Source organism: Lithobates pipiens, unplaced genomic scaffold, assembly GCF_037356315.1.
Source record: "Lithobates pipiens isolate NorthernLeopardFrog02 unplaced genomic scaffold, aLitPip1_a1.2 Scaffold_19, whole genome shotgun sequence".
NCBI lineage: Eukaryota > Metazoa > Chordata > Amphibia > Anura > Ranidae > Lithobates > Lithobates pipiens.
The window spans coordinates 436,746,772-436,764,292 of NW_027507764.1; positions in this window are offsets into that span (position 1 = coordinate 436,746,772).

Here is a 17,521-nt window from a genome sequence, read left to right on the forward strand (position 1 = left end):
AGTCACTCTCTATATGTTTTATCCCACAGACCTTTCACCATTTTTGTTACCCATCTCTGGATTTGTTCTATCTTATCAATATCTTTGTGTAAGTGAGGTCTCCAGAACGGGACACAGTATTCTAAGGCCCCTTTTACACCCGAGCCTCCATTTTGCAGAATCCACTTGCTGATCCCCACTGAGCAGATGACTGGTCCATCTCCGCTCACTGTACAGTCCCACTCTCCTCTATGGGTAAATCGGGTGGAAATGGACAGGCTGTTTCTATCTGGATTTTGCAGGCAGGATTGGATCGGATAGCGGCAGATGTCAGCAGACATGTATGATCTGACATCCGATGCTCCATAGGAGGAGACTGGAATGTCAGATCAGGTCTACCTGAAAAACTGACAGGCGGACCTGATTGGAGAGCCCATGTGAAAGGGGCCTAAATGAGCTCTCGTTAAAGATCTATATAGGGGTATTATAACCCTTGCTCATCCGCTGGTGATTCCTCTAGTGATGCATCCTGGAATTCTTTCCCCACTGCTTGGCCACAGTTTTTGCTAATTTTGCAACCATCTGAACCATCACTCCTTTGACCAATTCCAGCAATGCCAAATCATGTTCCATGTTACAGACACCTCCAGGGAAATCAACCCTATTACACACCTTTGTGTCATCAGCAAAAAGAGATACCTTTCCCAAAAAACCTTTAGTTATATTGCTTACATAAAGATTTAATAGAACAGGACCCAGTACAGAACCTTGTGGTACACCAATAGTGATGGCTTTGATTTGCCACAGTGGAGGCAAGTATGATTTTTTTTTTTAAATAAGCTAACCTTTACAAATCACTTTAAGTCCTAGCTTGTACACCCTTGTAGCAGTCAATATTTATGGGGGTAATTTTGCCCACTTTATGGGTGGACAGTATACTGTTATTTGGTTGGTGGAAGATATTGCTGCTTGAGTCTTGGTGACTAGGCAAGTATGTTAGTGGTTAACAGCTGTTCTGTTAGGTATTAAATGTTATTTCATAATTAACATTGATTTGAACCCAACAAAGGAGCTATTTCCTAAACTTTCTCACATGTCATATGTGTAGCACTAACAACCGAAGGAAGTGCTGGATTGATTTGGGCCTGCACTCTGTTAATAAACCCCTACTGACTTGACTCAGTCCCCTTGACACAGCTGTGGTGCAATACAATACACAATACAATATAATATAATATACCTGTATTATCCCCTCGGGATCCAATGGCTGCACCTGCTGGGAGAAAGCAATACTCCACACAATTGAGGAACTTAACCAGAAGTATACTTTACTGTAAATTGTGATAGACAGGTGGTTACAATAATTGTACTGTCACCTTAACATAAAATGACTGGACAATGAAACTGAACAGCAATTGTACACAGTGTAACTATAAGGGAGCTTCCCCTACTCTAATAGCTAGTTGCAAGATCTCATTAAAAGTACACAGTCTTTAATCTTCTCGTCTTCTGCTAGCTATGATGGTCTTTTATAAATTGTAATCCAAAGGGTAAAGAAATTAGGATTGATTAAGGAGTGGTCCTGTTACTGTTTCTGTAACTGTTCCAGTGAGTGTTTCCTTAAAGTGGAGGGCCACCTTGAAAAAAAAAAAATACATTAAAAATGAGAAAAAAATCATAAAAAAAAAAAAAATGTAATTTTTTTAAAAAATTTACCAGAAATGCCTGTTGCTAGGCACATCATCCTAATCTGCCTCTTCCTCCTCCGTGGAGATCTTCTTTCTTCTCTCCTTCATGTGGCGTCTTCTGGGTAATGGGTCGCACTGTGTTTTGGGAACTGTGTGTCCCAGAACACAGCGCGCCCCATTCACAAAGCGCTGCGCGACTCGCACATTTGCAGTAGGAAACGGGCAGTGAAGCCGCAAGGCTCCACTGCCTGTTTTCCTTAGCCAAAATGGCGGCGTCGGGACCCGAGACCGAGGGACGGGTCAGCCTCGGGCGGCCGACATCGCGGGCGCCCTGGACAGGTAAGTGTGCTTATTAAAAGTCAGCAGCTACAGTGTTTGCAGCTGCTGACTTTTACATATTTTTTTTTTTTTTTAAAACCGGCCCTCCTCTTTAAGTACAGTACAATGCTTAAGATGCAATGATAGTTAGGCCTTATGCCTGTCAGTCTCTGTGAACTTCCCAGCAAACACTGTATATGAGTCTGACTAGATGCAAGTGCGTAATGAAACTTTGGGCCGCAACCCGCTCACCAACTGGATCTGAAGCTCTGTATAGTAGCTCTGGTCCGGTGCTCTGTGGCTTGCTTCAACACCGGCCGGCTCTGTAAAACACCGCTCCGCTCCACTGGGTGAACCAGGTCCTCTGATGCTCAGACGAGTGTCTCTGGATCTTTCTCAATTCAGTCACTGTCCCCCTGTCAGATCGCTCACACACTCTGTTTGAGTTGCGCTCTGGAATGGCTGTAGACCGCTCCTTCTGGAGGCCTCCTCACAGGTCCTCACAGGCAGGCTATGCGTCCAGAAGAGACCTAAGATGGCCGCTCAGGGTCCTTTTATGTCCTACCCAGCATGCAGTGCAAGAGAGGGTGTCCATGGATAGGTCACCTGGCATTCTGGGAGATAGGTAAAATATCAAAGTAAATAAACAGTCACTTCCTGTATTTAGTTCAATGCTCTGAAAAGAAAAGTCATCCGAGTCCACTGTCTGTATTTGGCCGCTAGATGGCACCAAATACTAAGCCATAGAATTGTCCATAGACTTTAATTATAAAGTATTAACATTGCATTAATAGGTAAAACCACCAGTGCTACACATGTATGCTTTATTATTTAGGTATGTTATGACATGACAGGTGTTAATGGGGTGTAGGGTCCCACGGGCCCGTACTCAGATGTTGCCTGCCCACTAACACTGTTACCTATATCTTAGGTCAGACGCACTCCAGTGTTATGTCCTTGTCCCTCATCACAGGAGGTAGTGATTCAGTCAGGGGTTACATGAGCACAATCTAGGTAGAGCTGTGTGGTCGTGTTGCCAACCTACCAAATTTAAATTGATTTATTCCTTATCTTATTTCTCAATCTAGTAACTGAGCATAACTCAGGGACAGAACTCAGGAGGGCAAGAAATTAGAATGAGCAGGCACGCACTCACACATGCACACACACACACACACACACACAACTCACAGTTACACTGACAGAAGTGTGCAGCAGCACTGATGTGATTACATAGTGGGTGAGGTTGGGAAAAAAAAAAAACAGGTCCAACCTATGTGTGATTATATGTCAGTATTACATTGTATATTCCTGTATGTTGTGGTCATTCAGGTGCTTATCTAATAGTTTGATGACACGACAGTCAGGCTTAAATGTACACGGGACGTTTTACAACCTCCCCGGAATGATTTAACTTGACAGATAGTAATCAAAGTTTAAAAGCGCGTTTACATGCCACATTTAGAAGCTTTTTTTACATAGTCAAAAATTAAAAACGCCTGTAAACGAAACTTGGCTAAATATGAGTGTTTACAAGCTGTTATAGGCATTTCAAATGCTTCTGAACATCCATCCTGAACGCACTTTTTTGCTTTCCAAAAAATGCTTCTAAACTCAACTGCCTAGAAACGACTATAAATGACCCTGTGTACATGTAATGAAAACAGAGGAGAGTTCAGGGGCAGCTGGAAAAAAAAAAAAAGCCCAACTGCTCCTAAGGCCCCATGGACACGAGACGCTATTAAACACTGTTCAGAGGCAGTTGGACACTTTTTTCAACTGCCCCTGAACTCATTTAATGTTATCCTCTGTGACCATGTACACAGTCTAGTTTTTTGATGTTATTAGGCAGTTGCGTTTAACCTCGTTTTTCCAGAAGCAAAAAAATGGGTTCAGACGCAAAACGCAGCAAAACACCGTTACCGCGCTTAGCCGCGTTTTAGTTTATAAGCATTTTTAAAGGTGTCCTATTTTTTTACATTAAAAATCTCAAAAATTATGGCAAATGATGAAAAACCATTAAAAAAATATTTTAAACAATTGTAATTGCTTGCAGTGATTCATTAGACCATTTATATACCCTAATGATCCCTTGATCCAATCCAATACACCACTAGCATTACTGTTATCCAAAGTATATTTGGAATTTGACCCATATGTTGTTAGATTTGAACAAGCAACTTGTGGCAGGTGACATGGCAAGTGGACATCCACAACTTGTGGCAGGTGATATGGCAGGTGACATGGCAGGTGGACAATCCAGGTGATATGGCAGGTGACATGGCTTATGAAGTGGCAAGTGATGTGGCAGGTGACATGGCAAGTGGACAATCCACAACTTGTGGCAGGTGACATGGAAGGTGATGTGGCAAGTGACGTGGCAAGTGGACAATCCACAGCTTGTGGCAGGTGACGTGGCAAGTGGAAAATCCACAACTGGGGGCTTGGCTTGGCGCGCAGCGGAGATGGCAGCCTAAACGAAGAGCTCCGCTAAGCCCGAGGCCCTAAGCACCTCTCTGCCGTATACTTACCGAGGATGAACAAGCAGTTCCGCGGCACTCAACACACGCGATCCCGCAGATCCACCGCGGTGTCTGCAGGCAGGAATATCTCGGAGATTTTCCAGAAACAAGCGGTGGCACAGCGGGCCTCAGAGAGAGGCAAGATGGCGCCGACACACGCGGATGGTGATCTCAGTGAGGACTCTCAATCGGCTACAGAGGATCACGGTAGGAGACCTGCACGTCCCGATCACCCCCTCACCTATGCAGACATGTCGGGCTTTGCTGCTGACATCAAGGCCTCTTTTTCAGCAGCCATCACAGACTTAAAAACTAACCTGCTGGTGCTCACAGAAAAGATGGCCGCCGCGGACACTGCGGGGAAGATCAGAGACAGAGCAATACTCAGGCTGGACAACGTCACCTTCTCCCATGCACTGCACTTTATTGAGCTGAACAGACACATGGAGGACCTTGACAATAGGGGGAGGAGGAATAACATTAGAGTCCGAGGTGTACCGGAGTCTGTGACCGCAGAGCAGATAATGCCTGCCCTTCAGAGGGTTTTCAACAGTGTATTAGAAAGGCCTGAGGAGTCCGCCATTGAATTTGTTAGGGCTTACAGAGCCCTCCGAGCTAGAGGACCTGACACTTTGCCCCCTCGTGACATAATCTGCTGCTTGCAGAATTTCTCACTGAAGGAAGAGATTATGTTCAAGGCACGCAGAAATGACCAGATTGTGTTCAACGGTGAGAACATAAAGCTTTTCCAAGATCTCTCACAGATAACATTGAAAAACCGCAGAGCTCTGTGCCCTTTATTGGATGTGCTCAGGGCGAGAGATCTCCGCTATACCTGGCGTTTCCCCTTTGCCCTTTCAGTATCACACAATGGCAAGCAATACATGCTCCGCACACCGAGTGATCTCCCGGAATTCTGCAATGCACTACATCTGGATCTCGTGGACCTCCCGGACTGGTATCAGGAGTTCACGCTACCGCCATAGAGAGAGGAGCCCACCTCTTTCCCCTGTGACAACGCCTGACAAGCGCCACGCCAAAAAACAGCGTCAAGCCTGGCAGGAGGGTCCAGGTACGGGAACGCCGCGCAGCAGGGCACACTCCTCTAGATCCCTTACGGATGACTAACTGTTGGCACTACGAACCCTTGGGATCATGTCCCCCCTATGTGTGGTTCGCCCTCACCACATATTTCCTGGGCATACAAGACGATGTTTCATTCTTTCCCGCAGTCACCTCTTGCTTACCTCCAGTTGACGTAGAAACGAGGCGTTGCTCTACCGCACCGGATGTCGAAGCCGCTCGGGTCCTACAGCCTGGATGAACCTCGTCGACAGATAGGGGGCTTACCTCCCCCAGGCCCTTGGCTTGCACTTATGGACACCAGAGACATGATTCTCTTGCTTACCAGCACTAATGATATGGAAAGGGGGGTCTGGAACCCCACAAACGCCAATGAAACTGAGGTTGGGTAGCTGGTAAGGTCTGCTCTGGAACGCTGTGGGTCTCGGGCTGGCTATCGCACTAGTGCTACATGGCCCTAGAAGCATACTTTCTGTCTACATGGAGATAAGGCCTTAAATACATTGTAAGCGGGCGGGGGGTGGTTCTTGGGGTTTCTGTCTGGGGGTGCTACCCGGAGGGGGTCTGTTACGGAGGGGGGTTGGTTCTGGCCGTTCACCCCTCTCGCCCCTGACCGGCTGCACCCCTTATCGTCCAATGTCCATGTCATTAGGACACGGATTTTAGTTATTTAGTTCAGTTACGAGCTTTGTTTGTTCACTTGTTCTAACCAATAAGCCTACACGTCTCTTCTCACGGCAGAGAAGACTTTACATATGTTATACTTGCCACAAGGGGCCAGGGTTTGGCTTCCTATGTGTTTTTTTTTCCTCTCCTTTTTTATTGTTTTTTTCTGTTTGGATATCATATTACTGTTATTTACCTGTATTTGATAACGGCTGTTACTTTGACTGCGTGTCTCCCTTGTCCTCACACATAGTCTGGTACCTGGGTGGGGATATTTGTCCCCTCCCGGACACTGGAGACTTGACCTACCTGGTCGGCTTGACAGCCTAAGGGGGTCGTTACCTCTAACTCTCCTTCTAACTTTGACCTTTCTCCCTCCTTTCCTTTCTCGTGGTCTCTTCTTGCCTCTCTTGGCTATTATATAGTGAAATTGGTGGGGGTGTTTTAACATACCAGTTATTGCGTTTTGCAGGTTGGGATTACAGGCACAGTCTACCATCTCTCTCTACTTCTGACCGATGGCTTACTCAGCCCTAGGCTCGTCACCTACGCTAGTGTCACACAACGTAAAAGGCTTGAACATCCCGGAGAAGCGCTCGACCCTTTTCAGGGAACTGAAAAAAGGTAAGTCACAGATTGTCTTCCTGCAGGAGACTCATTTCAAGACAAACCAAGTCCCTAGGCTCACCGACTCCTACTTCACAGAAGTACACCACTCAACAAATGACACATCTAAATCGAGGGGGGTCTCCATATTACTGAGTAGGGGGGCCTCTTTCGAGCTCACAGACAAAAGAGTGGACCCGGACGGGAGGTTTATCTTTCTAAAGGGAACACTCGCAGGTGTACCTACCACACTAGCAAACGTATACTTCCCCAATGCCTCCCATCTAACGTTCTGCAGAATGTTGGTGCGGCAGCTTGAGAACTTTGGGGCAGGCTGTCTTATTCTAGGGGGAGACTTCAATATCCCGCTTGACCCTTTACTGGACACGTCCTCAGGGAAGACGGCTGTTTCCTTCCGGACTTTAAAGACCATAAAAACTCTTCTCCACTCCCTGGACTTAGTGGATACATGGCGCTACTTACACCCAGCTGACAAAGACTTTTCCTTTTACTCGATCCCTCATGGCCGTCACTCAAGGATTGATTACTTATTCATTTCCTACACACAGGGACCTACACACAGTGCAACATTCCCATATAGGGATCCAATCCATCTCCGATCACGCCCCAATATCAATTAGCCTTAGTCCAGCAACTAACACTAAAACGGTTCCCATGTGGAGGCTGAACTCCTCCCTATTAACGGACCCTTCCTTGTTTCCAAAAATTGAAGCAGCCCTGAAAGAATTCTTTGAATACAATGTGACTCCTGGTATGGATCCTTTATCGATCTGGGAAGCTCACAAATGCACTGTCAGGGGGTTGTTGATGACATTGGGGGCACAAAGGAAGAGGGAAAGGGAAAAGGAAATACGACAGCTTACCCAAACGATCCGCCGCTTAGAAACCCTTCACAAGCAGTCTCTGTCAGAGCAATCAGCCACAGCGCTTCTTGAGGCACGGAAGGCCCTCAGACAGATACTGGAATCGAAAACCAAGAGACTCCTTTTTTTACAGAAGAAGGTATACTATGAGCATGGTGATAAAGGGGGATACCTACTTGCTAGAGCCCTAAGGGACCTCACAACTAAAATCAACATTCCGGGAATCCAGAATAGGGAAGGCCGTATAGATAGGACGACCGATAAAATAGCTCAACACTTCCAAGAGTTCTACACTAAACTCTATAACCTCCCACCACAGCACAAACCCCCCGACATAGGGAGTGATAGACTTCAAGCTATACGGGAATACTTGAGGGGCTCAGATCTCCCCTCACTTACAAGGGAAGACTCTGTTGTTCTTGACGCCCCGATAGACCAGGCAGAAATCAGAGTGGCGATTAAGGAACTTAAAACAGGCAAAAGCCCGGGCCCAGATGGGTACACAGCCATATATTACAAGACATTTATAGATACCCTAACCCCACACCTGCGAGAAGCTCTGAACTCTTTGACGGGGGGAGGGAGGGTCCCTACTGATTTTTTATCTGCGCACATCGCAGTTATCCCAAAACCGGACAATGATCCTATACACTGCACCAATTATAGGCCAATCTCGTTGCTGAACTTAGATGTTAAGATATTGGCGAAGATAATTGCAACGAGACTGTCACCCCTCCTCTATAAGTTGATTGGACCAAGCCAGGCTGGTTTTATGCCGGGTAGAGAGGCCAGGGACAATGTTACCAAAGCGCTGGACTTGATACACGCTGCCCTTCGATAGAGTAGCCTGGGATTACATGTTTGAGACATGTAAACATATAGGACTAGGACCCGGAATGATGAACTGAATAACCTCTTTGTATCAGAACCCTTCAGCTAGACTCAAAATAAACGGAGCATTGTCCGGTAGGGTGGACATAAGGAATGGCACGAGACAGGGCTGCCCCCTGTCCCCTCTGCTATTTGTTATGTCACTTGAACCCTTTCTCAGGAGAGTTTTGGCCAACAGGTCGGTGAGGGGTTTTGGGGTGGAGGGAAAGGAGTTCAAGATGGCGGCTTATGCCGATGACTCCAAGTCAGAGGCGTTGAACATTGCCCTGCCCCCCGCTCCTTCATCACTGGTATGGATTGACAGAGCACTGGAAGCCAGGGGTACAGGAAAGCAAGCGAGACCAAGAATTGAGAGGAGAGAAGAGCAGCAGGCATGCATGGTGCTGGATCGAATGAGGGCTCAGGTAAGTAAAAGGAGAGGGGGGGTGAGGGGGATGCTGAAACCTAAAAATGTTTTACCTTAATGCAAGGAATGCATTAAGGCAGGGGTGCCCAACCTTTTGAGGAGCAAGGTCCATTTTAGGGATTTGGTAACAAGTCGCGGGCCAAATGAGCATAAAGGGGGGATGGCAGGTCTGTGTCCACTCTGTATATGTAGAGCAGACATGGATGCAGCCTGCTCTACCCTAAGGGCCCTTCGATCCACTCAGACAGAAGGAGACAGACCCCCTTCTGGTTTTTTTAAGCAGATTGGATTGGAGATAGGCAGGTGTAAACGGTCACGAGTCCATTTACATCTGCCACTCCATAGAGGTGAATGGAGAGTCCATTTGAGTCCACCTGAAAAACAGACAGTCGGACCCGATCGGACAGATCATGTGAAAGGGGCCTAAGGCGGGTATTGCTACTGCTGGCAGGTACTGCAAAAGCTTACTGGTACTGCTGGCTGGTACTTTTACTGCTGGCAGGTACAGCAGGCTGGTACTGCTTGCATTGAGGACTGTTACCGCTGGCACTGATGACTGGTACTGATACTGGTACTGCTGGCTCTAATGACTGGTACTGCTGACCCTAATGACTGGTATTGATACTGATACTGCTGGCACTGATGACTGGTACTGCTGGCACAGATGACTGGTACTGATACTGCTGACACTGCTACTGCTGACTGCCATCCTAGATTGCAGGGTCCCATGTCCCGACCCACCATCCCGAGCATCAGTGTGACAGGAAGCATGCGGCTGCAGTAGAGAGCTGTCAGAAGCGGGGTACATTTGGTGTCACTCCGCCTGTGAAGGAGCTGGCGCTATACAGGAAGCTCTGCTTCCTCTAGCGGCGACTCCATTCTACGTGCTGATGCTTGGAGATGGCGGTCGGGAACCCTCGATATGGACTTGCCGAACTGCCATCTCAGAGCAAGACGTGGCAGGCCACATCGGAGGGCCAGCTGTTGGGAACGCCTGCATTAAGGTAAAAAATGTTTAGGCTTTACAACCACTTTGAGGTTTTTCACCTTAAAGGAGAAGTCCAGGCTGAGCTTTTTAGGCTGGGCTTCTCCTCTGGGTCACAGGAGTGCAATCGTTTTGCACTCCTATGACCCGTTTTCAGTGGAGAGCGGTCTGAAGTCCGCTCTCCACTGACGTCACTACCATCAGTCGAGGCAGCATGCCATCCCGACTTCCAGGTTTTTATCCACCAGCTGCCTTGATTGATGGCAGTCTCCATGAGCCGCAGAGACGTCCGCTACCCTCCCCTCCACGGCTCAGCATTCCAATGAGCACAGAGAAGTAGAGCAGAAGCGATGCTGACCGACAGTTAGCATCGCTCTGCTCGGGAGCACCGTTCCAGTGTCAAAACATTCCTTGATTTTAATGGTAAGCAGTTTTCGTGAGCTCCGCTGACACCGGCCCGCCATCCGATCCGGCAATATCCGCTCAAAACAAGATGTATGGCAATAAGTTCACCATCCGTCCAGTGGATCGAATCTAATGAAAACAGAAAGACAGAGATGGACCTGTCATCCACCTGCTAAGCAGGGATCAATGGATCGATCCCCCGCTAAGCTAGCAGAGTTCATCAAAACGGATCCGCCCTGTGTGCAAGGGGCCTAAAAAGGGCACACTACCCACCTTGGGCCAATATCCACACTGATTTTACAGCTGTTGTGGAGAAGGCAACTATATGTGGATAGCTATACTTATTTACTATTCCATTCCATTTACAAATATAGTTATCTCCATTTCCCGTGAGTGATTGCTCCTCCTTACAGTGGTTGTAAACCCTTTACAACAACTTTATGCTACAGGTAAGCCTATATTAAGGCTTACCTGTAGCTACCCAGGATATCTCCTAAACCTGAACGGTCTAGGAGATATCCCCTGTATGTTCTGATTGGCACATGCGCACTGGGGCAAACTGAAGCAACGGCACCTATGTGCCGTTGCTTCAGTCTGTGTGCTATTACCGGCGGCTCCCGTGCGCATGCGTGGGAGTGACTTCATCGCCACTCCGGCCAATCACAGCACCGGAGCTGCGATACCTGGAAGTAAGCCCTGGGTGCCATGTCGGCGGCTGGAGGGGGAGATGAAGACCGCTGCGGGGGGCTTCGATCTGAGGTAAGTAATACATAAGGAGCTAGTATGCTATGCATACTAGCTCATTATGCCTTTGTCTTGCAGGGTTTTTTTTTTTCATTTGGGTTTACAACCACTTTAAACCTTCCATCCACAATAAAACCTTCACATTGGCCAACATGTATTTTCCTGACTAACTTTACGTGAAATCTTTCCCATTGATCCACCAGTAATTGGGGGATTTTTGTAGAAGGTAACCCTATAAATAGCAAAAACAGATACTTTTCAACAACACTGGGGATTTATTGCACTTCTCCAACATAACTATGAAGAGGGTACCAGAAGCAGTATACATGAAACCTGACAGCCTGTCAGGAAGATCCTGCCAGCGGGAATCCGGACCTTCCGCTGCGCGTTTGCATGTGCGCGCGGGTGCGCACGTGCTTGTGCGCGCATGTGTGTGCGCCTGTTGGCGCCAGGCAGGCTATTTAACTCAGTCTGTCACATCCAGTTCTTGCTGTCTGATCTACAGCGTGCGAGTATCCTGATTCTGAGAACCTGCCTTCTGTGACTTGTTGACCCGGCTTGTCTACCTACCACTCCTGCTATCCACCTGCACCTGATCCCGACCTGTCTGACTTCCCCTCTGCTTTATCCTTCGGTACTTCTGGGGCCTGCCTGTTTATCGACCCAGCTTGTCCGACTATCCACCTGCTTGATCCTTGATACCTTCGCTGACCGCCTGACCTCCGACCCGGCTTGTCTGACTGCTCTGCTGCCAGCATCCTGTTCCTGGTGCGTGTCTGCTGTTGTGGTTCCAGCTCCTTCCTGAAGTCCTGCTTCTGCCTGAGTTCCTGCATCGGTGTTCCAGGTCCAGCTACCCACCTACTGCTCAGCTCCAGCTTGCTGCACCTGCCTGCTGATCCTGTTCCTTCCTGGTTCCAGCCGTCTCCTAAACCAGCTGGGGGTCCTGCTACAAGTTCTTCCTGGGCTTCAGACCCCTCTGCTGCTGTTGATCCTGCCAGGCACTCGTGCCACTCCAGAATCTTGTGCTACCTGTATACTCTAACAGGGCCCTTGAGTCGGAGCCGCAAGAGAGGTCTCTTCCTGCAGGTCGGGCTCTACCACCAGGTATGTGACAGTATCAGACAGCCATGACCGAGCCCGCGCAGGGAGCCTCTCTCATGTACGAACTTTGTCTGCATCTGGCTGGCCTTACCCAGGCAGTCAAGAGTCTCCAGGAGGGATACACTCGTTTGGAAGAAAAGGTCCAAGCTCTTACTTGACCCACAACCACTCAGGGGCCTCCTATTCCGTCCGCTTCTGCCTCCAGCACCTCTTCTCTGACAGTGGTTATGTTGCCTCCTGAACCCAGGGTTCCCACGCCTGAAAAGTTTTTTGGAGAGCGAAGTAAATTCAGGGCATTCCGGAACTCTGGTGGCCTCAAGTGAAAAGGTGCGAGGTTGTAGGGCAAAGTACAGTTCACAAAAGTGGGGTTTGTGGTGTCCTTGCTCCTGGGAGATCCTCAAGCTTGGGCTCATCGCTTGCTGGAATAGAAAGCAGAGGCCCTAACTAACCTGACCACCTTCTTTGATACGATGGTCCAGCTCTACGAGGACCCTCAACTCTCTGCCATGGCAGAAGCCGCCCTGCATACCCTCCAGCAGGGGCGTAGGGCCGTAGAGGACTATGTCGCTGAATTCTGCCGTTGGAGTACAGATACGGACTGGAACGATGCGGCCCTTCGTTACCAGTTTCGTATGGGGCTCTCAGACCCTCTGAAAGATGAACTGGCTCACGTGGGAATCCCACAAACCCTGGATGCCTTGATTAACCTTGCCATTCAAATTGATCGACGGCTGAGGGAACGAAGAGCTGAAAGAGGTGCTGGGTCTACTCGGCCCTCCTGGATGTTGCCTTGGGTACATAACTATTCCCATCCGGCTCCCACTCCTAGTCCTGTTCCGGCACCTGATACTTCTGAACCTATGCAGCTCGGAGTTCTTCGCCCTGCTCTCACGATGGAGGAACGCCAACGTCGTTGGGTCAACAACTTGTGCCTTTACTGTGGGGAACCTGGGCACTATGTCAGGAACTGCCCTACCAAGCTCCGTAAGTGCATGTCTGTCTCGTCTGGTGCTACTACTGCTTGGCTTAAGACCTCTTCTCACCTCACCCTTTCTGTCTCGTTGCAGCTCCCAGGAAGGACTTTGCAAGTCCCCGCTATCATTGACTTGGGGGCTTGTAGTTGTTTCAGGGACTCTTCTTTTGCCAGTAAACACCAATTCCCTCTGCTGCACAAGGCTCAAGGACTCTCAATCCACCTGGCCGATGGCTCAACAAAAAAATCTGGACCAGTTACACAAGAGACTACTCCCCTTTCAGTTTCTATCTCCAACCTGCACCAAGAACTGCTTTGTTTGGACATTATTTAATCTCCTTTGTTTCCAATCATTCTTGGCATGCCATGGTTGCAGGCCCATAACCCTGCTATAAACTGGGTTACCGGGGAGATCACATTCCTCTCTCCATATTGCCAGCAGTACTGCATCCTGAAGAATCCTGGCGAATCCCCTGCTTTACTATGTCTGGATTCTGATCTTCGCCGAGCAGTTCCCGAAGTGTATCATGATTACCTAGCCGTCTTCAGTAAAAAGGGGGCAGAAGCTTTGCCTCCCCATCGGGCATAAGACTGCCCCATTAAACTTCTTCCCGGAGCCGAGGTTCCCTTTGGCAGGATTTTTCCACTGACCGAACTGGAACAGGAGACCCTGAAAATTTACATAGACGAAAACCTGAAGAAAGGCTTCATTCGACTTTCCACTTCCCCAGCGGGTGCGGGCATCTTCTTTGTGGAAAAGAAAGACCATACCCTCCGGCCCTGTGTTGACTATAGGGAGTTAAATAAAATAACAGTTAAGAATCGATACCCGCTTCCTCTGGTACCAGAGTTATTTCAGAGATTGGGAACTGCCTCTACCTTCACTAAGCTGGACCTCAGAGGGGCCTACAATCTGGTCCGTATCAGAAGTGGGGATGAGTGGAAGACAGCTTTATCGTACCCGCTTTGGGCATTTTGAATACCTGGTGATGCCCTTCGGATTGTGTAATGCCCCTGCTACCTTTCAGTATTTCATAAATGATGTCTTCTGGGACTATTTGGACTTGTTCGTCATAGTCTACTTAGACAATATCCAAATTTTTTCCCTTTCTATGGACTCTCACCGCAAACATGTTAAATGTGTCCTAGACCGGCTCCGACAAAACGGACTGTACGCCAAGGCTGAAAAATGTGCCTTTGAACAAGAAAGTATCTCATTTTTGGGCCTAGTTATTTCTGTAGAAGGAATAAGGATGGATCCACAAAAGATTTCTGCAATTCTTGACTGGCCAGCTCCCACAGACAAGAAAGGGGTCCAACATTTTGTTGGCTTTGCCAATTTTTACAGAAAATTCATCAAGGGGTTCTCCGCTATCATCTGCCCAATCACGCAACTAACCAAGCAAGGGGTGCATTTTCATTGGTTCCCAAAAGCTCAAGCCGCCTTCGAGTCCCTCAAGAGACTGTTCACCTCCGCTGATGTCTTGAAACATCCCGATTCTTCTCTGCCATTTGTCTTGGAGGTAGACGCCTCAAAAATCGCCGTTGGAGCTGTCCTCTCCCAACGACAAGGTACCAAAGCCTCGCTGTTCCCAGTTGCCTTCTTTTCCCGAAAACTGTCCCCCACGGAGAAGAATTATGATGTAGGTGATCGGGAATTACTGGCCATAAAATCTGCCCTGGAAGAATGGCGATACCTGTTATGCCGCGTACACACGATCAAACAATCGGGTGGAAAAGTCCGGCAAACTCAAGTCCGCGGGACTATCCCCCCGTGTTTTTGACCCGAAAGTACGGCGGACTTAGAAAGTAGTTTTGCACTCCAATCTTCCCGCCGGACTCGCATTTCGGCAGACAATCCGGCCGTGTGTATGCCAGTCTGCCGTACTTTTGAAATGAACAGACTTTTCCAGCCCGGAGAAAAGTCCACTCATTTCAAGCGGGTCTCCAGGTAGGCGGGGCCCGCGAAGGAGACGACGCTGGCCCCGCCACCTGGTATGGACTTAAATGGGAACCCCAACGCCGAAAAAAATCGGCGTGGGGGTCCCCCCAGGTTCACATCAGACCCTTGTCCGAGCACGCTACCTGGCCGGCCAGGAAAGGGGGGGATGAGCAACCCCCCCCTTCGAGCCGTACCAGGCCCCCCCACCCCAAAGCACCTTGTCCCCATGTTGATGAGGACAAGGGCCTCTTCCCGACAACCCTGGCCGTTGGTTGTCGGGGTCTGCGGGCAGGGGGCTTATCGGAATCCGGGAGCCCCCTTTAATAAGGGGGCCCCCGGATACCGCCCCCCCACCCTATGTGAATGAGTATGGGGTACAATGTACCCCTACCCATTCACCTGTAAAATAAAGTACAAAAAAATACACAACACACAAGATAAAATAGTTTATTGCACAGCTCTGGGGGTCTTCCGTCTTCGGGGGTCTTCTCGCCGGACTCCTCCGCTATCTTCTTCTAGCTCTTTTGCTAGCGGAGGAGCCCGGCTTTCTTCCTCGGCGCGGCCTCTTCTTCCGACTTCGGGGGTCTTGTCCCCCTCTTCGGTTCTTCTGCCGGGCCACCGCGCCTTCTTATAGCTCTTTTACAGGCGGTGGCCCGGTCTTCTGTCGCCGCCGCCGCCTTCCGTTCTTCTTCTTCTTCTTCTTCTCCTGGAGATGTTGACTCGACGCCCTTTCCGGCCGCAATGCCAGGGACGCGCTGCGCGGTGACTTATATAGGAACAAGGGGCGGGGTCATCGGTTGATGTCGCATGGTGACCCCGCCCCCTTACGATGTCACAGTCCCGGAGGATGCTGGGACTGTTGCCATGTGACATCAACCCATGTGACATCATTCGATGACCCCGCCCCTTGTCCCTATATAAGTCGCCGCGCAGCGCGTCCCTGGCATTGCGGCCGGAGAGAGCGTCGAGTCAACATCTCCAGGAGAAGAAGGAGAAGAAGAAGAAGAACGGAAGGCGGCGGCGGCAGCGACAGAAGACCGGGCCACCGCCTGTAAAAGAGCTATAAGAAGGTGCAGTGGCCCAGCAGAAGAACCGGAGAGGGGGACAAGACCCCCGAAGTCGGAAGAAGAGGCCGCGCCAAGGAAGAAAGCCGGGCTCCTCCGCTAGCAAAAGAGCCAGAAGAAGATAGCGGAGGAGTCCGGCGAGAAGACCCCCGAAGACGGAAGATCCCCGGAGCTGTGCAATAAACTATTTTATCTTGTGTGTTGTGTATTTTTTTGTACTTTATTTTACAGGTGAATGGGTAGGGGTACATTGTACCCCATACTCATTCACATAGGGTGGGGGGCCGGTATCCGGGGGCCCCCTTATTAAAGGGGGCTCCCGGATTCCGATAAGCCCCCTGCCTGCAGACCCCGACAACCAATGGCCAGGGTTGTCGGGAAGAGGCCCTTGTCCTCATCAACATGGGGACAAGGTGCTTTGGGGTGGGGGGGCCGCGCGGCCCCCCCTTCCCCAAGGCACCCCCCATGTTGAGGGCACGCGGCCTGGTATGGCTCGGAGGGGGGGGCGCTCGCTCGTCCCCCCCTTTCCTGGCCGGCCGGGTAGCGTGCTCGGACAAGGATCTGATGTGGACCTGGGGGGGACCTCCACGCCAATTTTTTTTCGGCGTTGGGGTTCCCCTTTAAGTCCATACCAGGTGGCGGGGCCAGCAACGTCTCCTTCGCGGGCCCCGCCTACCTGGAGACACACTCGAAATGAGCGGACTTTTCTCCGCGTGTGTGGGCGAGTCCGTTCATTTCAAAAGTAGGGCGGAAAGTACGGCGGACTCAGTACGCCGTATTAGTCCGCTGAAAAAGTGCCGTGTGTGGGCAAGTAGCTCGTTCGGAAAGTCCGACAGACAGTCTGGCGGGAAGTCAGCTCAGTTCATGAAGAAGCGCGCGTGAGCATGAGCAAACGCAGATGCGCCTGTCTATCGCTGGTAGGTCCCTGACAACACACCTTGGAACTCTTCACCTTTCAGGACAAGCACCACGGCAACCTGCGTCATCAGCGAATGCACATAAGACAGTAGCACCTGCTTTTTTTCTTCCGACCGTCGTAGCAGGGTAGGGATAAACCTGGGGGGGGGTTGTGTTGGTGAAGGAGATAGTCTTGATGGTCCAGTAGTCTGAGATTGAGGCCCAGACGTGCCGGAAGAGAAGCAAATGTGCCCCCACCCAACTCGCCTGGACGGGCCCAATCTCAAAATTATTTAGAAGGCTTGTGTCCACTGGACAGCTGGCGCTTTGCAGATTTTTGGAATAATGTCTGACCCCCTCCTCCAGT